The sequence below is a fragment of the Anas platyrhynchos genome, chromosome 3 (genome assembly GCF_047663525.1).
Source record: "Anas platyrhynchos isolate ZD024472 breed Pekin duck chromosome 3, IASCAAS_PekinDuck_T2T, whole genome shotgun sequence".
NCBI classification, from domain to species: Eukaryota; Metazoa; Chordata; class Aves; order Anseriformes; family Anatidae; genus Anas; species Anas platyrhynchos.
This window is the reverse complement of record NC_092589.1, coordinates 8,744,228-8,765,684: the sequence shown is the minus strand read 5'-3', so window position 1 is coordinate 8,765,684 and position 21,457 is coordinate 8,744,228. Positions and strand designations below refer to the sequence as shown.

The 21,457-nt window shown below is 41.8% G+C and overlaps 1 protein-coding gene across 1 annotated transcript in view; it reads left to right on the top strand.

The window, feature by feature from the left end:
- The window catches only part of BFSP1 (beaded filament structural protein 1), an 82,397-nt gene that overhangs the window by 9,758 nt on the left and 51,182 nt on the right, over positions 1 to 21,457 (top strand). Inside the window, exon 3 of the mRNA XM_072035264.1 lies at positions 18,306 to 18,474. The gene's annotated coding sequence lies outside the window, so the exon portion shown is untranslated. The remainder of the gene's footprint in view (positions 1 to 18,305; positions 18,475 to 21,457) is intronic.

Sequence of the window (21,457 nt, the reverse complement as noted above, 5' to 3'; positions counted from 1 at the left end):
ATGTAAACTATTTCTAAAGGGGACTATTTTTATATTAAAAGCCCCAGGAGTATTGCTTCTTTCTTTTTTTTTTTTTTTCCACTTTTAATTCCCAAGTGATAAGAGATCTTTCCAAATAACAGCTCTTTTTTAATGAAGTACTTAACAAGTAATGCTTTAATGCAATAATTTTTTTGCTAATTTTTATTCTATGAATGTCAGATTTTTGCAGCACAGTCTAGTAGTCAGCTCTGTGGTTTTTAGAGATCTATTTGCACGCAGGATCAGAGATGCCACATCTTCTGTAACAGCAAATGCAGTTTCAAAGTGGAATTTGCCAGCATGAGATACATTAACCTCAGAATGAACGAAGGGCTTTTGCTTTACATAGACCAAAATGTGAACATGTATTCCTAGTTTCTAAACCTTTGTGGCATGCAACATAATCCAGAACAGTGACCCAAAAGTTGGCATCAGCTAAACAGTGCAGGATCACAGCACTAACTGCTGTGCTTCTGCTAAAACAGATGGAATGAAGGTTGTGTCCATCCTCTGTGAGATTCTGTGCGTAGGTGGTGTGAAGGAATGAGTTATAAGCATCAGGCTTTGTTACGGTAACTGGACAAGCACTCTCCAGGGCTCACTTTACAAAATATGCTTTTTGTTTGTTTTTGCAAACACTGGAGCTGATTTTTGAAGTGCCTCTGAGAAAACTCCATTAGAGTTGGTAAACTCTATTTTTGGTGTGATCCAAGTGTCAGCTTCTCTAGTGTAGTTCAGCTTCTGAAGGACTGCATCTGAATAAGGTAATTTGACATCAGTCTGAAGGGTTTACTGGAATCGTCTTTACAATAAATTAAAACATGTTGGTTGATACCTACCATTAACTCTGAAGAGGATTGCTTAAAATGGATCTTGATTCATGGGAGACTATTGTACCATTTAGAACTTCTGTAAGTCTCTCAGGTTGCAGTCTTAATTTTAGGCTTCTTTAGTGCTCATGCTAGATAGTATCCATTGCCTGTCCTCCTTTCTCATAATAAAGAAAATCTTTGGGATTGTGACAACAAAAATTTATATAGGATTCTTTTCCGTCCAAATGGGACAGAAATTTCTTAATATTAAACTATGAATCAAGTTCATGTTTAATTATTGTGTAGACAAAACTATTGATCTTCAATTATATAATTGACTATATTAATATGAAATTTTAGAACTATACAGAGAAAATGTGGCACAAGGTAGGAATTCAATCCTGAATCTCAGTTGTTGTTTTTTTTTTTTAATTTTTACCATTCCTCCCAACCCTGCTTATTAAACACATGGCCTTCAATAACTTGCAGAAAATTTAACTTCTTTTGGTTATGCTTATTTAGACTTGTTTTAACATAGCTCTCTGCTGCTAATTGTCTTTCCAGAAAGCAGCCAAAAAAGCCATATTGTCTCAGTGAGAGTATATTCGTAGTGTCAGTCAAATGCCCCCACTCTGAGCTGGTCTTTATTTATAGTCTTTATCTGCTTTTCCATTGTATCAGCCCTCAGTATGTCAGCTGAGTATCAAATTGCTGAATTAATAGAAAAACTGTAGTAAAAAATACTAACAGAAAGGTGATAAACACCTCCACACAAATTACCCTCAGCACTAATTACTTAGGCTTTGTGAGAAACAGCACACTGAAATGTTCCTGAAATAATCATACTCTGCCTTCAGCTTTTTAAAAATAGCCCCCCAAACATGCATAAACATCAGATGCTGTGAAACAGACCTCCCCTGCTAAATGTTTGTATTCTAATTAACAGATTTGCGCAGTTAAGTCACTTGAATGCCTGTTGGTATTATGTGTATTGTTTATAAATGCCTGTTGTCAGATGTATTGATAAACCTTTTTCTCAGATTATCAGCACTTCTTTTTTTTCATCTGCTATGACAGAAGTGGAAGTTTGCATTATTATTACTGTTAGACTTGTTACAACAGATTGAGCTGCGAGGTTCCAGGGCAAATACATCACTGAATGATGACTGGCGGTGTGCCTGCTCTACAGACACCAGAATGGGGAATCCTTCAGCAGGTTCACTGATCTTTTTCACAGCTGCAATCCTCTGAACGTAGAGCAGAGCGATGGTCTTTATCATTCCTCTTCCCTCTTGCAGAAGAAGCACGTTTCACAAGAACTGAGCGACTTGGCATGCCTGAAGCATATGGATGGGGTCCATGCATGGTGGTGAAAGGATGAATGAAAGATGTTTGAGTCACCCTTCCTTGGGCTTGGCATGGGCAACCAGGCAAAGCTGGCTTCCTGAGTTACACCAGCAATGGTGACTTTTCTTTTAGAGAATGTCTGAGCCAGAGGCATGGTAGCAAGAGCAATGGAGTCAGCAGCATCTCAGCACTGGTGGGTTTTCACCATGGTTATGTTTACAGTGCCTTTTATCTGCCCTGCGTGTTATGGGAGGTTCCTTTTGTTTAGGCCCACAGGCTACAGTTGGAGTTTGCCCAAGTTTTGAGCTTTTCCTTGTAAGAAACAAGTTGAAATTCTTAGATTGTCATCTCTAAGAACTTGACCTTGAAATCAACCACAAAGTATTGCAAGATACAAAGTGAAAAACCTAGTCTGCACTGACAAGTAGTTTATATGACCTTTCATATTTGGAACAGATTTATGTTAACCGTGACCATCTCTGTCTCCCAGAATCCCTAATTTACATAAAAACTTCTTCTTTCTTCCCCTTTAAGCCAAGTTCATACTTACTCAAGACCATTTTTTCTAAGCTTTTCAACCTTATGCTGCATGCAGTCATGTGGTGAGATGTCTATTCGTACATTTCAGTGTGTAGTAGGATTCTTCAGCTTAATCTCTGTACTGTGACAAATCTGGCCCTTGTGCTGTGTCTCCTTAATGTCTCTGAGTTCAAATCTGATCGGCTAATGGGTGGTTTGATGCATGCAGTGGTGCAGAAGATTTCAGTTATTGAAGTTAAGCCAAACTAGCACAGAAAGCATTATTAACAACTTCTGAGTCCTTCACATCAGTCTGAAAAGGTTGCCTGAAGTCACCTTGTTCTCCCAGAAGACTTGAGCCACGACCTGTTCCTTTCCCTTATTCTCCAGCAGTAGAATGGGCTGAAGGTTGCAAACCTAGTGCAGGTGTGCTGTTCTCAGAACCGTACTGCAGGAGCCCTGGATGTGAGGCGCCCAAAACTCCTGGAACATGCTCATCACTCATTCCTTTGCTGTCAGGAGGTGGCTGTCAGTCTCTTTTGCCATGCTGACATCCACCTCCTGGGAGCCACTGTCACACTGCTCAACCTCCTCCCCTCATGCCTTGTCACTGAACAGCCATCCTGGTAAAGGCTTTCAATCACTGTCAGTCAGGCTTGGATTCAGAGGTGAAAGCCTCTGCTCTCTCCATTTATTTATATAACAGCAGCAGCAGAGATGAAATAATGACCTGCTCTTCCATTTGCCTTTCTCTCAGCTTCTTGCAGCTTGGCAGCTGTTGATGGGACATGGACTGCCTGTCCTCATCACAGCTCCTCCCTGGGGCAGGGCCTCAGGGGCTGCTCCTCTTGTGCTGCTGCTACAGCCAGCCATAACATCAGTGAGTCCCTGACATGCCCAGCAAGTGATGTCTTCCCCCATTCAAAGCTGATGTAAGGAGCTGTCAAGAAGAAGCCACTCTGCAGCATTCTGTTATTCAAGTCCGTATTTTATCAATCTGGCAAAACTACAGGACTCAGTCTGAAAGGCACCGAGTGGTGTTTATTTACCTGTTTGCCTCTGTGCGGACACACAGATGCCCATTTACCAATGAAACGAGACATCCCTTGTAACAACTCAACTGGACAAAAGTAGCATTGTTCTCCTCTGTCACCTGAAAATCCGTACTGGGAGAATAAGCTACTATAAACAGCTACACAGAACAATAAATAATAAACTATTGTTCTGTGTAGCTGCCAGAACCAGAGACCAGACACCAAGTATGTATTTCTTTATTTGAGCTCTAGGCTAATGTCTACCAAAAGATATACTTTATTTTTAGGTAATGTAATGGATACCATGAACTCTCTCACATCATTCTTTTTAACTTGCATTATTTAGAAGTGCTGAATTAGTAGGAATATTCCTACAACACCATTTATTTTTGTTAAGTTTTTAAGTTGATGTATATATATATATATTTTAACTTGCTTTCTAGAAGTGGCTACACCAGCCCACCAACATTTTAAAAAGTCAGCTTGTATTTGACTGTCACACAACAAGACCTACCTCTAAGAACTGCAATGATGCTAATGCTTTGCTTACGAGCTAATCAGAACTGCAGCAGACAATGTTTAAAAATGTCATTTATTATGACGTTTTGCTAAACAGCAGATGTGTTTTTGCTCAAGCATGTAAATGTCAAGGAGCAGAACACCTAGCAACGAGTTTGCAAGATATTTTCAGCATGCGGAGAAGGTTCATGGAGCCAGTTGGCAGACACACATTCCTCAGTGCTCAATAACCATCCCAGCTCTAGCCCCAGGTAGCTAGGCTGCCTTCCCTACCTTTTGTTTAATTAGCAGTCCACCTAGAAAATATTACTGCAGCATGATAGAAGAGGTATGCTTCTATCAGGTGTTTTCTAGCTAGTCCAGGTCTCTGAAACCACTGTACAGACCTTCTATGGAGGGAGGGTGGTGGGTTAACAACCTTTCAATATTAAATCCTCATATCATAAGATGAATGAAGGTTTGATGGCAGTCTGGTCCATTCTTTTCTCCACATGCAGGATCCGTGTCCATCACGACAAAAATTTCTTTCCATTGTTCCACACACATACAAAACATTATAAACTACAACAAAATTTTCCTGCAATAGAGATCCTGCGTTTCCTCTGAACAATCAGTCAGAAGAATTGCTGCCTTTTTTGGTAGGGAGACTTGTGCTTCTTGTGTTAACCAGCCTGAATTTTCCTTTGTGTAGATTTAAGCCTGAACATTTTGTCCTATATTCACCGCGGGCATGGAGAGCACAGAAGACTGCAAGAACTGCTGTTGTGGTCCAGAGCAAAGGTTTGTTTAACACAGCAGTCTGACTCCAACAGCAGTCACAGCAAGGTGCCTGAGAAGGTGTAAGAAAAGGACAAGCGTACATGATACTGTCATCATACAAAAGCATGGCCAGATCCATTTTGGCTCACAGGATTTTCTTTATTTAGTAAATTGCAGTGGACTGTTTTTCCAAGTTCTCAGTTTGATTCTTTCTCTTATTGTGACTGATTTCTGGATATTTGAATGCTTTTACATCTCACGTCCTTCTTCAGATGCCTCTTGTGCAGACTCAACATAATTTCTTCTTCTCTAATAGGTCATATCTTCTAGACTTCTTATCATTTTCTAATAGACCCATGCTTTTTTTTAATGACACTGGCCATATTACAGCAGCCCAGCCTTCATCCATGCTGAATACATACCTTCTTTATGTTCCACTTGCTTCTTGCTGCTCTCGTTTTATTAACATGCTGTGTTTTCTGGGAAGCATGGTCTGTTATGGAAAGCCTAATTGGAATTTTTGGCTGTGATCTAAACAGAATATGTGATTTGCTTTTGAAGAAGCTTCCATTCTAATTAAACTAAATGGACACAGAGGCATTCACTCCTCAGATGACTAGGTTTGAAATCTGTAACCATGGAGAATATTTATACATCTCCCTCTGTATCTGAGACCCATTCTCACAGAGGTTATTGTTAGCAAGCCTGATAAAGCTGGCACTAGCCTTAACTTATGCTTTAAGTGATCTTTCCTTTTGGACTAGGCAGAAAGTTGGCAGCCTGCCCCTGCAAGTTTGAAATCGATACAGTTCCTTCCTCTTTTTCAAAATAATACTAATACTAATACTAATAATAACAAAAAGCTTGTTCTTTCCAACCCTGCTGTAAAGTAAGTGGAGTGTACTCCACAAGTGGCGTGTCCAGCACAGAAGTATCACCGTATGAGTACATTGCAATGCACTTAGTGCATAAAACAGTAAGAAGGAGGCAATCTATGACAATCCATCTCCCCTTCACTTTTTTAAAATGCATTTCTTTGTGTTGGACCTCATGGCTGCAGCTCCCTCCCGAGGGGAGCGGAGGGGCAGGCGCTGAGCTCTGCTCTGGGGGCTGTGACAGGACCCGAGGGAATGGCATGGAGCTGGGACAGGGAGGGTCAGGCTGGGGGTTAGGGAAAGGGTCTGCACCCAGAGGTGGTTGGGGACTGGGACAGGCTCCCCAGGGCACTGGTCACAGCACTGAGCCTGACAGAGTTCAAGAGCATTTGGACAATGCTCTCAGACATAAGGTCTGATTTTGGGGTGGTCATGTGTGGAGCCAGGAGTTGGGCTTGATGATTCTTGTGTGCCCCTTCCAACTCAGGATGCTCTAGGATTCTAGGTACACTTGAATTATCTGAGGGCTAAAGTTGCAAATCATACTTGTTCGTGGACAGTAGCCAAGAACAGATTTCAAGGGGAAATTCAAATGACTGCAGCATAATTTGAAGAAACGTCTAGCTGATCCCAAAGAAGCACAAATATGCTTTGGACTTCTTCCCCTTTCACCAAGGGTACTCTGCAGGAGTAGCAACACAAAAGTCGGTGGCTGTCAGTGGTGCAGTGAGGGGAAGGACGCAGTGACATAGACCATGCACAACAGAAAATGGGCTCAGGCCTGAACGTCATGGAGTGCTCTGTCTTTGTCCTTGAGAGTATGTGAGATGCGAATGAGTCAGTAGGATTACTCTGATCTCTGAATGTTTTTCGGGACTGGGACAGAGTGTTCAGCATCTCAAAGGGCAGGGACATCGCTGAATATCTATGTGACAGAGAAAGCTTGGCCTCTGAGAGGAATGCAGTGATGTGAAAGCAGGAGGATCCAGGTGTCCTTGTTCCAAGTGGATGCATAATTTAGCCATTTGTTGTCTGCTGCTTTTTCAACAGCTGGCTGGTTTAATGTGATATTTTTGTTTAGAGCTGTGTACAAATTGTCCAGTCACGTGTATCTGAGAGGGACTTTTTAAAGAAAGATTGCATCTATGGAAGAAAAACCACACTGCTTCCTTTTCAGCTCCCTTCATACTCCTGCCCAAATGAAATCAGCTGTCAGAAAACTCTGACTTGGTACCAGTTCAAAAAGGTCCCATTTAATAAACATCAGCATTGTTCTGAATGCTGACAAAATCTTGCTCCTCAGCAAGCTGCAGCATTTTCCTTCCCTGTTGCAAATCATTTGGTAGAAAGGAAGGTGATAAATTTGACAGTTTTGTGGGTCCTGGTCCTCAGTAAGTATTCTATCCTGTCTCGTACAGCCATACCAGCAGCTGAGAGTCTGTCCCAGACATTAAAAACTCTATATCACTGCTCCTTTCAATCCAAATCTTATTAGCTTTCATTTGCAGAGAGGTTGCCCTGACATGGCAAAGATCATGAGCTGTATTTTTCAGATGCTGTTACTGCATAGCAGCTGAGTTGGCCAATGTATCTTTAATTTCCTTTTGGCATCCAGCCTGAGGGAACATGCAATGAGCAATTTCCTCAAACATAGTATCAGTAGGAAATTCATCTTGTCCTGAGCCTGCTACGTGATCTAAACAGAGGACAGTATGATTCTCGGCTTTGATACTCTGAAACAGAAATGGGAATATAAAATCAGCCTCAGTGCTTGGATGGCTGTCCTTCCCCAGGGGGCATCTCAAGTGATACCACTGATTCCTTATCCTGACGTTTTCTTAGAATTTCCTTATAATGTAGCTATCAGTGGGTTGTTTACAAAGTACTGTATAGTCTGCTAAAATTGTGCAAATATTTTATTTCATGTTAAGGACAAAGAGTTTAGAAAACAAAGCAAAACCATGGAGGATGGTATTATATTTTGAGGTCTTTAGAGTCAGCTCCTCCATTATTAATTGACATTCTTAGTTTCTAGTCTTGATCTTTATAAAGTCACATCTATTTTTTCTCAACATTTACTTTGACTGCCGCTAATTTATTTATTTATTTTTAATCTGACTCTTCTTACCTTTATCTCTCTCTGTTTCCCCACTTCCAAACTGTTCAAAGATCAGGTAGTTCAAAATCATCCCTCACTCTCAATTCTTCCCGCTGTTGTTTTTTCGAGTGATGGAGAGCTGCATACATGTTAATTGGAAAGCTGCATACACAATAATTGATGCTTTGGATAGGATTCTAAGATTTCTCAAGTTAAGATTGTTTTACAACCTCCCATTGCAACTGTGTCATGTTTCGTAGTTCCAACAGCATTTTTGGCCAATACTTCTCACTGCTGTGCAGCCATTCTCTGAGCTCAAATATAGGGCTTTCTTTACTCTAAGAGGCTTGCAGTAACTCTACCACAGCTCAGCTGCTGTTCTCACCTCCTTCATCCATTTCTTTCCATTCAGGTTGGATTTTGGGGGCTGAGACTTGCTGTCCAGGTGAATCCTCAAACCATATCTGTGAGGGACAGGAACATGAGTTGTTATGAAAAAAATAAAAATAATTTAAAATCACTTTGGTGGTTTAATCTATCTCTGTTTTAATGATAAATAAGTGCTCAATATGGCAGTCTCAATCCACCACTGAATTAAAATTGAGTTTTCCTTGAGTAATTTTATAAGGGCTTGTAAAATGAAGCATCATCAAGCAGTGTATAAACGTGTGCTTAGAGCAACTGTAAATGTCTTGTCTTAATTTTTTGACAATGTGTTTCTTTTGACCCAGAATTCAAGGTGGAGCAGGGAACTAACTTTTGTTCTCTTTCTTCCATCATAATAGAGACTAAGGTTTTGACTTTTTGATTTACCATTTTCCTCTTTACCTACCATCAGGCCAGTTTTATCTGAGTAGGTTGGCAGTCCTTTCCTTGTTGTGTATGTGTGATTTTGGAAATTTTAGGAGTTGCTATTTTAGGAGTTGTTAATGGTTTTGTTTCTTCCAAAGAGGGCGTGAACTCAGTGAGAGCAAACAGGGCTTCTCTCTTCAACTAGGATATGGTGGCTACTGGTGATAAATGGCAGACAGGGTGAAAATAAACACCAAAAATTGTACCCCTCTTTTGGGATTAGAGCTATTTCAGTAGCTGAGGCACCTCTTCAGGACAAGGAAGACCTACCTTCCTGCAGGACCCTAATCACAAGCCATGAGGGAACAGGAAGCAATAGGGAGTTTTTTGTTGTTGTTGTTGTTGTTGTTGTTTTCCACTACTGACATTGTTTCCTTTAATTTAAGTGACTGTTTTAAATATGCTGTATGTGAAGCACTTCATGCTTCCATGGTACAAACTCTGAGAAGTGGAATGTTTGCATTTGGTTTTGCTCTTGGAACATAGTCAGTTATGAACAGACATCAAAGTTCACCTGATAACCAAGCAGTCTATCACATTGCACAGATAATAAGTTTTTATTATCATTTTAAACACGTCTACTTCTGTTCTACAGAACTTTCTTGTCAATGATAGCAGAGAGTTCTTTTTTTTTGTTTGTTTGTTTCTCTACTAATAGCATTCTAGATGAATGCATGCTTTATCTCTTGTTTTTGTAGAATTTCTCAGGTGGGACATGGACCAGAACTAAAAGTACCTGAAAGATGTAAGCAGCACAAAAACCACCCACATGGAAGTAGGAAGCAGATGAATCTTGGGAAGTTTTTAGTTCTTTTTCCAATAGACCAAATTTGGGGTGTTTAGTTCAGTCTTTCAGCACTTGGTATTTGCATATTTGCTTGAGCTTACCAGTTGTTTTTGAATGCATTCACATTGTACTGTGATACAAGGATGCTGTTTAAAGAACGTTTTGTATAATGGCACTGGCAAATGACAGGATTCCATTTAAGTCCATGATCATAATTAAATCAATGACTAATGATTAAAATTTGTCACAAAACAAACTCTAAGCTCCAGGCAATAATTACTCATTGTTTTGAATATGGTCCCAAACTTTAAATTCCTAGCCCTTGGTGCTGGAGCATCGTGTTGATTGAAGATCAAAACCACCTAACACGAGCTCACTGCAGGAAAGCTATCACCCTGGTTCAAATATCTGTGGGGCAGGGTCAGCTGGGCTTTGTTTGTATCGTGATGAGAGAGATTGAAATGTTGAGAGAGATTAGGAGGAATGACGGAAATTGTTGCCTCTTCCAACACATTACTGAGCCAAAGCCTGCTCTAGCTGAGATTTGGTACTCTTCACTTCCCAAATGTATGCAAAGCAATTATTTGTAGCACTTGGAATAATTTGTATCCATTCACTGCCTCATCTAAGCTGCAGGCACTTCAAAACAAACAAACAAAAAACCTACCCACCTTGTTGTCTCCTCTTAAAAATTCCTGCAGATTTGAAAAGTCCTGCTAATTTGAAAGAAGGTGTTACTGGTTTATTTGAAGTGTTAATGCGTGTCAGACAAGAAGCAGAAGGCTGGAAATGCTGTGTGAAGTAGAACAGCTTTCTGTTTGTGAGGGAAGAGGAGGGTGGCTGCCAGACTAGACAGAGCAATTGGGCAGTATAACCCATTGTGACTTTGTATAAAAATAAAGAGATTAAAATGATTAGTGATACTGAAATGGGCAGCAGAACCATCTTTGTGAGCTAGAATAAAGCGTGTTCAAAGCAAAGGTCACTTCAGGCACTAACTGAACATCCCAGCAGACAAGGCCACTGGATCAGTGCTTGCTAAGTCTTGGGTACCTGCCCAATTCTTAGCGGAGTAAAGTTTTCTTAACAGAGATGGGCATAGCAGTGGGATGAATCTAGACCTTAGGTACAATTAAATGATTTTCCAGCAGGTACAAGAGAAAATAAGCCTGTCATTTGGAGTAAATCTTCCTAAAGAGAAGAGGCAAAGGAAATACCAGAGATTTAGATATGGAGAACCCATCCTCTGTGAAGCTACAGCTGCAGTTACCATCAGAGAGGAGAAACACTGGGACAGGGAATATGTTGTGTTTGGGGAAGGTAAAACTAATGAAAACTTCTTACTATCAAACAACAATATCAGTTATAGGTGTCAGAGCTCAGTGACACTTGGAAGTGCGCTACACCTCTTAGACAAACCGGGAATACCTTGCCTGGTCTTCAGCAACTGAAGTGCTGCTGCTTTTGTTGGACAGAGAAGTCCAAAGTCCACGGAAGTCAGTGGGTCCCAAATAGCTGACACTTGGTCTGTAGATATTCAAACCATTTTTAAGACTAATGGCCTACAAGCATGAAGCATCAGAATTTGATCAAAACCAGTACATCTTCTGTCCTGCTTTTTTCCTTTCTCCCTTCCAATTTAGGAGGTCATAAATAGCTGATAGATAGCTAACATTTTGCAGCTGAGGCATGGTAAGTAGATCTGTTCGCTCAGTAGAGCGCACAAGAAAGAAATCTCTTACTATCATAAAGGACAGACGCACGTTATTCAAGGCCTTAACTTATTCATCTTCTCTGTGCAGGTCTGGGAATAAACACTGCTGTTAGCTAACAAAAACAGCTAAACCAGTACAGAAAACAAATATATATTAGACCTCACCAAATATGACATCTTTCTATCTCTCTGTATCTTAATCTCTGCTACTGAGCCATTGTTCAGTGCTAATCTTGCAAGCAGAATATGTTTTCAAGCAGCCACATCTAATGGAGCCTACTGAATGCCCCAAGACCTGTGCTTTCACCCTAGCATAGTAGTGATGAAATAAATAGAAATGCCTCTGAATCCTCCCATGATAAAACTTCCATTGTCCCAGAAGAATGCTGCTTGATGTGGAGAGGGAAAATAAGCTTCAGCTGAGTTCTTAAAATAAGAAGAAAAAAAAAATTTGATTTAACATGTCCGGTTAAATCTCTTTAACTCCACAGTTTTTGTCTGAAACTTTTCCTCCTTCATCGTTTTGCCAAGCTCCAGGGAAATTTCAAGTCGGCTTTCAGTTTCTCTAGCAGCCTTCTGTATAGCGCAGGGATTCACTGAGGAGACAGCTCTGCCCTGCGCTGTGCTCGTTGCAAGGATGGCATCGGTGACAGCATCTCGGTCACCAGCTGTCTCAGACCACTGTGCTTTTATGTTCTGGCTCAAGCTCATGACTCTACCTACCTCTCGGTGTCTATGCGTGACTGCAGTGTCCCAGAGCAAGTGGGTGTATGCACCAAAAGGTGGAGTGATAAGGTAATTATAATTCATAGTTGTCATGTAGCGCTTATCCCGGCATTATAAAGCAATTTACAAAGGAGTGCAAGTTTTATTAAACCTGTTTTGCAGACAAAAGAAATTGAAAAGGCACCCAGTCCTATCAACTGCAGCCAGGAAGCCAATGCCAAGCTCTGGGCTTGGAAAAAAAATAAATAATAATAATTAAAAAGCTTTGCAAAGATCTAACATCAGCAATGGACCAGATAAAGGGTGCCAGGAGAGCCAGGATGTCAGGGAGAAGTCCTGAGGGAAAGTTTGGCAGAGGAGTAAGCGGGGTGGTATGACTGGAAGGAAGGTAGAGGAGATGCCATGGGAAGAAGAGGCAGGTCCTGTATATACTGAAAAATATGAATGTCAGTGATGGAGTCTGTGCCTTTAACCTCTTAGATGATTACTGTTGCAGCAAGGAAAGAAGCGACATCTGCTTTCTCTGCTTCAGAAACAGGCATGTCCTGACCCACCAGCTGAGAGAAACCAGAAGAAAAATAAAGCAAAAGGGAGGCCTTTCCACCTCAGGCTCCCCAAATACAGTCGCAGTATTGATGCTAAGGGAGCCTCGGCAGAGCAAGCATGAGTCTCTTCGTTTCCAGGTAAGCCGAAGTGAGCTGTGCTCTGTGATTCGTGGTGGGGTAGTGCGGTCCTGCTGGAGCTCGCAGGCCTACCCTCACCTCCCCAGAGCCAGCCTGGGATGCGAAGCCTGCCATGGGAGGTGAGACGGTGGGGGCATTCCCTCACAGCACAAACAACTTTGGTCCAAGGCAGTAAAAAAAGGATGGAGAGGGTAGAGGAGAAGCGAGGGTTTGCACACAGCAGTGTCTCTCACAAAGTGTTAGGGAGGGTCGGTGTGTGTGACGGTAGCAGTTGTTTTAAGCTAAACAACAAAGAATTTCTGTTCTTTTAATCACAAATCCAAGCATATGAATGTTTACAGTGTATTCTAATGATGCCTGTCACTTTGCACAAGCCATGTGCTTTATGCTGTGATAAGACCTGTGCTGTCTTGGTTTGAACTGTTTAATGCAATATAATGCAATATAAAGAAAGGTTTGGGTTTTGTATTAGTTTTACCCAAGAATTTTCTGAGCAGAACTGACAAAATGCACTAAGCTTAAGCATTCATACTGTAAATGTTCCATGTAAAACATGTAGAGAGTGCTTTTCAGGAGGCTGCATGGGTGATCAGCTCCTTTCTAACAAAAACAGTCCGTGAGCCGAAGTCATCAATCCAGAGAAAGCTGAAATCTGAGAGCCATGATGCTAACGGGTCATATCCACAAAATGCATGCCTTAATGTGCTTCCATCTATCATCTGCATGATGAAAAGGTTGTAAATAAAGCAGTGCCCCTCCACCATCTCTGTCGGCATGGGCTAGCTTGATTCACCACTGCCTGCTTCATCTGCTCAGGAATGAATGCAGCGATGCTCGCTAGGGGGAGCATGTGATATTTGTGATAAGCCTTGCCTGGTGTGACTTCCATTCACCTCTTTTCCCTGCAAGTTTTTCCCCTCCCTACTAGCATACAATTTGCTTAACAGTGCTGGTTCTTTTCATACCACTGTAATTTCGCTTCATAAATTTTATAGTTCTCCAGTGCCTTCACGAAAAAAGCCATTTGGCTTTTTAGCAAGGCCTCGTGTTGTCGTCTGGCGATTTTAGTCTTGTTGACTGGGTTCTGTTTGGCAGGCTTCCTGCCAACAAGAGCTTGGGCTCTGCGGGGTCGTTCTCCTCCTCCCTGGAACACAGGCAGGGGATGCTCTCCATACACTCTTCTGAATATCTACTGTATTCATTCAGTTTGCAATAATTCCAGCTAATATTTGCCTTGTATGTTTTTAGTTGTATTACCGCTTTTTATGTTGTTTGCTTTCTCTGTTCTTGGTATTTGCCCATGCAGCTTTTCCGGTAAAGTTTTTCACAGCCTGTGCTTTCTCTCCTGTTCCCCTATGGCTGTTTCTTATTTGCTTGTTTGCTGAATCAGAACAAGCCTGCCCAACTGTACAAGAGAAGGAAGTCTGTGCTAAATGCATGGCTGCAGAAGAAACAGGCCATTCTTCTGTTACTGTACTTTTCCTAGCAAAAAGCTTTGGAGGAAAAAAAAAAAAAAAAAAAAAAAAAACACTTATTTATTTTGACTACAGCCTGGTTGGTGTGCACTGCTGGGGTACCTGTTCCTGCAGTTTCCAAGAGCAAAGAACCCAATCAAGCTCTTTTTCAATTCCATGGATCAGACTCTGAGATGATGTCAATAGAGACAGCATCTCTCTCTCTCCCTGACTTATGGATCTGGATTCAGGTCTTTTTGTCAATGTTTTGCATTGAAGCAGTATTATAAAATACAATACACCCACTGTCTCTCATGTTGGACAGTGGATTTGTACCCAGCCTAACTCAAAGGCAATTTGCTTGAGTTTTTCCCTCTTTGTGACTTGATAATGTTTTCAGAAATGCAGCACAAGAAATGCAACACACAAGGGAAGACTGTTCCAACAATTGTAGTTCCTTAGTTGCCGTTAAGATAGCTGGCAAAGGCAAATCTGGAAGGACTGCTGAGACACGTTGTAGCTGCAATGGGAGGTAAATGGAAAGAAGCCCACTCTTTTCCTGGCGAAAGTTTTGGGTTTGCTTCTGTAGTGCAAACCTTTCAGCAGCTCTGCATCACATATGAATTTGATACAGATATTTTTTTTTTGTTACATGCATACATTTTTTGTTACCTGCCTTCATGTTTAATTTTACTTTTCATTAGATCAGGAAAGGCTGCTAGGAAGGATGAGATAACTTACATGATCATGATCTTCTTTGTGTCACCACACAAAATGACACAAAGTGTCATCACCACTGCAAAATGTCTAGATACTTGCAGTGCAGATATCAGAAAAGTTAGTACAATTTTATTGAATTGCAGATCACCTCCTCTGCTCAAACTTTGGAAAGTGGGCAAACAAAACAAACTATTTTAGAGTTTTTAGTCCTTCTGTGTTAGAAGCATTGTGTTTGCTTTTCTGGATCAGTCCAAAAGTTCATCTAGCCTTGTAAATAGTCTCAACCGGTAGCTACACTGGGAAAAACTTCGGAAAGGACTATATAAAACAGGATGTGCCTAAAATATCTTTCTGTACATATTTCTTTCTATCCTTTGGCAATGTGCTGAGTACTGTTTTCCAGACTGGGAGACTGGCTGGGCCATCCTGATTAATATTCACCAATGATGAATGAGTCTAATTTCTTCAACCTATTTATAATTTGGCTTCTGCAAAGTTCTGTTGTGAAGAGCTCTGGAATTAAACTGCATATTGCGCAGGGGAGAAAAAGATCATGTTTGTTCATCAGCCTGCAAGTGATTTTGAGTCCAAGCACCAGAAATGTGAGCCTTTCAAGACCTATTTCACTCTCCGGCTGAATCTGTCACTTTCCTGCTGTTAAAGTATCTCTGAAGATTATAAAGAATGGTCGTCTGTCAGTAGTACCAGAAAGTGGTGAAATCTAAACCTAGGGCCTGTATCCGTGCTTCAAATATTGCATTTGTTTGGTGAAACTTAGCTTTTTCATTGCAAATATGCCTGAGAGTGAAAAGGAAAATAGTCTGTTATGGTGGCAGAAGGAGTCTCAGCTCTGCCACAGAGCTCTCGAGGGAAATCTTTGGAAGGCTGGTTGTGTATCTGAGAATACCTGGTGAAAAGCAATTAAAGATTTCTAATGAGACACACCATCCATTATGCAAGCAGCACTCTTTAATTTAGCATTATCTTTTCTTCTGCTGGTTTTGCTTTCCTCCCTCAGAAATATCTGCTTTGTGTGGTTTTGTTTGTGTTTTTGTTGTTGTGTTTGTTGTTGTCATGTTTTGTTTGTTTGCTTTAAGAAAAGAAACAAACAAAAAAGCCTCCTTCAGGTGCCGTCTGGTAGACAGTGCAGATTCTGTCTGTTTACCTCCAGGGAACGATGGCTGCTGGTGAAAAAACAAGAGCATGTCTCGGGAAAAAATTGCATGCAGTGGGCCAGTGATATATTCTTTGTACACAGCCATTTGATTACAGTCGCTTCTGTAATAGAGTGTAATAAGACAGAGAACCCAATTAACAGTCCACCAGGAGCGGTGCTGATGGTCTTTGTGCACTGCTGAGGTGAACTAACGTCAGGATTTAGTTGGGCTGGAGGCTACTGACTGCATTTACTGAATATTTGGCTTGGTAGTGAAAGATGCTGGCTTTATTCCTTTAAGGGGAGGAAGCAACATGAAAACAAAAAGAAAGCACAACTGAAGGTTGCTAGCAGCAGCAGAGGATGGCTAGGCTCTGCTCAATTTAATTTGGCTTGACAATTTACTTTATAACTACAGATCTTTTTCCCTAACCCCCAATGACTCTCAAAGACGATTATAGGAATAGATCAAATATGCTACTAATTAAAAAAAAAAAATCGCTGTAACTTGGGATGGCTCAGTTCTGCTGTTTCTAGATGCCCTTAAAGTCAGAAACCTTGATGCAGTTAGTCTGCAGAGATGCGAATATTTCCAATGTTTGAAAGGTGTCAAGAAGAATATAGATAAATAATCAAGAATGCATTTGCTAAACAAGAATAGAAGCAGAGCATCCTCTTCTTAAAATGTCTTGTTTTGTTTCAAGAGAGGTGGGCAGGTCTCCATGTGGCTGAAGCACTACCCAGCAAGGAGAAGAGCTTGTGTCTGGGAGCAATCGCGTTGGGGACTATTTGGAAAGCCCTGCAACTCTGTGTTAAGAAGTAGGACAGAGTTTTGCTCCTGGAAAAGATTCAGCTGCAAGGTGTGCAATGTTTGAGCTGTCACTGCCGTTACGTAGCAGAGATGTGCTCCTTCATGTTTGCCATAACTAAGGGCTACACCAACCGTCTGTCCAAGGACTCAGGCTGGCTTTGGTAGCATCTCTTTCCCTCTTCCAGCTCAGGATCCCGAGACTGCCAGGTCTGCTGCCCCTTTCTGAATGTAAGGCATGTGCTGTTTTTTCTGGATTTGCTGATCCCCAACTCTGCAGCAGTAACTACCCCACGGGTCTCGGTGCCACCCCCACCCACTGTTGGGGCTCTCTGTAGCACTTAATCTCCTGCTAGCACTGCTGAGATGGGCTCCTTCTAGTTAGCTTGGGCACAAAACTGCCAATTTCATCGTCTTGAGCAGGACTTCAGTGTTCATCGGGAAGGCACACCTATGGCTGAGGTGGCATTTCCCAAACCACCTCCTGGAGGTGCACAGATCCCTACACCCTTTGTTGGCTGTAGGGATTTGCATGCTCACAAAGAAAGAAGCCAAAAATGTTTTATTGAGCTGTACACAGACAATGGCTGGTAGAGAAGAAGAATAATTGCCCCATTTCACCTTGGGAATGCAAGCAAGTCTGATGCTTTCACCCATGCAGAACTGCACAGAAGCCCCGCTGTAGAATCAGGAATGAAACCTTGAATAAAGCAGAAATGTATCCTTCCCCTGCATCACCAGGCTTCTTGATTTTGTAGTGGATGTGCCATTGTGTTCTCAGATAAAGCTAGAGCCTTCTCTGACAAAGACAAACCCAGCCTTTTCTTAGAAATGCAGGTAGGTTCATGCAGTTCTAAGTTCAAAATGTAAATATTAAAATGTCAAAATAAGGCTGCTTCTGCAATTTTGGCAGTTTGACTAAGTTGTAAGCAACAGAAAACAACATCTTACAATGGGAAACATTGGTGGATTCTAGTTGCAGTAATTACCAGCTGGAATTGTATGTGGTCCCTCCCTTGCAAGAATAACAATGGGATTAAACAACTAATTTACAATTTAAGTCTCTTTTTATGGTAAAAGAAAATCCTTCTGGCTTCATGAATTATATTTGGCCCATGGAGTTCACGCAAGGACTAAACCACCAGGAATGAAGATCTCATCTCTTTCTCATTTTCATGACTTCTGTTACCTGCAGCAATGTTTGATATTACTGCTTTCCAACCCTCACCAGAGAGACTCTTTCTCTTTGCCATGCCCTGGAGTTTTCAGCATTGCTCAACTCGAGCTTTATTTAGATAGGACTGTTTTTTCTTTTTTCTTTTTTTTTTGGCAGTCAGTTTTCCCTTGTTAAATCCTGAGTGCTCTGGCACTCAGTCATTTCAGAGTAATTTATTCATGTTTACCTTGGTTTTCCTCCACAGAAAATTAAAAGATGCTCTCACTAACGTGGCCATTACTCTCTGGAATTGTGTCCAGTAAGCCTCTGCTCCCATGGGACCTCCCGTACAGCCACACCGGAGAGGTAGCTGCTTCCAGAAGCTGTATTGTTCTCCTGCAAAGCTGTTCTGTTCCTACTCTGTGCTTCTGCAGGTAGGGCTCTCACCTGGGCTGCAGAAATGTTGCTTGTGTCATCTGTTTTGCTCAGTATCTTTGAAGGCACAGTGTTTTGCAGAGATTTCTCATCCTCTCTAGCAGCTGCTGCTAGTTTCACACGAAGGAGTTCATCTCATCTCAGACTGTCACATTCATCTGGTTGGGATGTTACAGGACTTCAGTAGAGCTTAGACCCATGGTGGATCTGGCCCTTTGTACCTGAGCCCCAAAGAGCGAGCTGCAGGTGTCCTTCCTGCAGGGGTTTCTGCAGCTTCGCAAGTTTCCTCCAAAGCCTGTAACTTCGTGCAGATATCCAAAGGGGTTGCCTTGGAAACGAACCCTCCGAGCCTTCATTTATTTTCAGGGGAGCAGAAGGTTGAATGCCCAGTCAGCAGAGCTGTGTCTCGGGTACTAACGGGGAGGGGAGCCAGTAAGGCCAGAGGTACTTTTGTTTTTAAATGTCAAGAAAATGGAAAAGCATGTGAGAAGTAAATGATAAATTTCTGTGTTGAAGATAATGGCTGAAGCAAGTGCTTTGCTTTCATGAGGGAACAGAAGTCAGCGTGCCAGGAAGGTACGACGTCTGTACCTGCTTAATCATGCTGTTATCACAGGTGACAGTATTATCAGCATGACTATAGTGCCAAGCCCTTTTGTCCCTGACAGTAAATGCAAGAGAGACATCCTCAGCCCAGTTCAGCTCTGGAGAATTAAATTAAGACCAAGGATCAATCACAAAAATTGGACCAGACCTTTGGCTTCTCTAAACACTGCTGCTCCACAAAATGTGCTAAATCTACCACACAGTTCGGCATGGAAAGATGAAAACCCATTTCCATTAATTGTTTTCCTGCCTTTTAGTGATTTATTTTGTGTATCTGACAGCAAGTGAGATTTAAAAATTCTTCTACAGTAAAACACAGCTGCTTAGAAGCTGAGCATACTGTTACTGCTCAGAGCAATACAGAGACCATGTCAAGGAGAGCAGCCCTGACGGCTGACTGATGTGTGGGTGGTCAGCTCTGCGCTGATGCTGTGATGAAGTGGGCACATCGTCCTTGTTACAGCTTGGACTCCTGCTTGTAACTGCATCTGTATGGAGAGAAGCAGCGATCAGATGTGGCGGTGGCAAGCACAAGTGGACACGGTGATTGTGTGAGGTTGGTCCATAGGGGTTGAGAGCACTCAGCCACACAGCAGCAGTATGCTGAGCAGTGAAAAGCTACACTCTCTGCCATCCTTTTTTAGGTGTTTTGCTGAAGTTCTGCTCTAGTCTGTACTGTTCTTTGGAGGAAAATTAGTGAGGAGTGATTGGGAGGTCATTACTGAGCTGCAGTATATGAACTAGAAAATGTTACAGGAGAATAGTTGTGAGAAGAGCGCTCTGAATGTCACGTCTGGAGCTGCTGACCACCTGCCTGACCAGCTGCACTGGCTGAACTAGAGCACTGGTATAATACTTCAGTTGCTGTTCTCCAACAGCCAGATAGCTGATGAGTACCTCCTTGCCTAGATTGGAGAAATTGGGAGAAATAGGAAGAAAGAAAAGGACAGACTGACTTGGAAGCATCTGTGCATCATCATACACGTCTTCTATATGGCCACCAACTTGATATCAACAGCTCTCAGCCATTCAGCTCTAGTTCCCTGTTCTGCTAAACACACAAAAGTGAGTGTGGCTACCAGGTACCCTGTTGCTATTCATCTGACACCATTTCTGACACAGCATCATTTCCTTCCCCATAAATTTCTGACTCTGTATGCATTGCCAAGTGTTAAAAGGTTTTGAAGGAAGCGAGCAAATTGGAACCACCTTATGAGAGGCAAGTTCAGTTGTGGCCAAGATTCTGTGTTTAACAAAATCCTCAACAAACAGGATGTTGTTCACCACTTACCAGCTCTGTCACATTTTGGGGTTGTGGATTTTGTTGTATCTGGGCTGAGCATTTGTATTCAGAAATGTTTTGCTATGAAGCTGACATTTGTTGAGGTCATGTTATCCCTGAGGGTGAAAGAGTGAGACAAGATATGGTTTTGATGAGACAACCAACAGGCAGAGAATATCTGTCAGAGCTAACTCTTCTACAGGTGACTGCATGTTCATTCTCCTGACAGTGAGGCTTAACTTGGCTGTGACATTTAAAATAGAGAACCAGAAAATCCTGAGATGGAATGGCAGCCATAGCCACTTTAGATACAGTACAAAGTGGATTGAAAGAAGTCAATATGTTATATAAAAATAACATATTTTTTTTTTTTTTAAAAAAAAAAAAAAAAAGGATCAAGCATGCTGCTCACTCAAAGCCCTGATTTACTGCCCTACCAGCAGGACAATCCCATTGGTCAGGGGGTACATATTTTGCTCTACAGCCATTGTGTGATCACCATCAGGAGCCTTGCATACAAAAACCTTCCTGGCTTGAACTACATGTGGCTTTGGGGAATTTGCTCCGTTTGAATAGACATGGGACTTGCGGTAGCAGTATGAAAACTGGCATCCCAGGTCCCAGAGTCTCTGCCACAAAAAGGAACCTCAGAATAGCTGCTTGCTAGGCTCACTTAACTGGGAAATGAAAACCTGTTTTGTGCAGAGCAGTGTTTCAGATCTCCAAGGTTTGCAAAACCACCGCACAGCCTCATAATCGGGTTAAGGTTAAGTGGGAGACATGTAAGAAACATCTTCCTGAAGGTGATAATTATTTATAATCCCTTAGGTCTGTTTTGACAACAGCAGCTATTAGGCAGCTATTGTACAGATCAAGGGTCACTCTCTGCCACTTCGACACCTTGAACTACAGTCAGTGCTGCTGCATTTGGGGCATGAGAGGTTTCTGCAAGGCCAGCTTGATGCCTTATTATTTCTTGAAGGTTCTGCTTTGGAGGTTTTGGATAAATGTACTGAACCCTGATTACCATTTTCTTTCATTTGTAAAAACAAAGAATGTGAGAGTACAAACAGCCTGCCTGGTACTCACAAAGC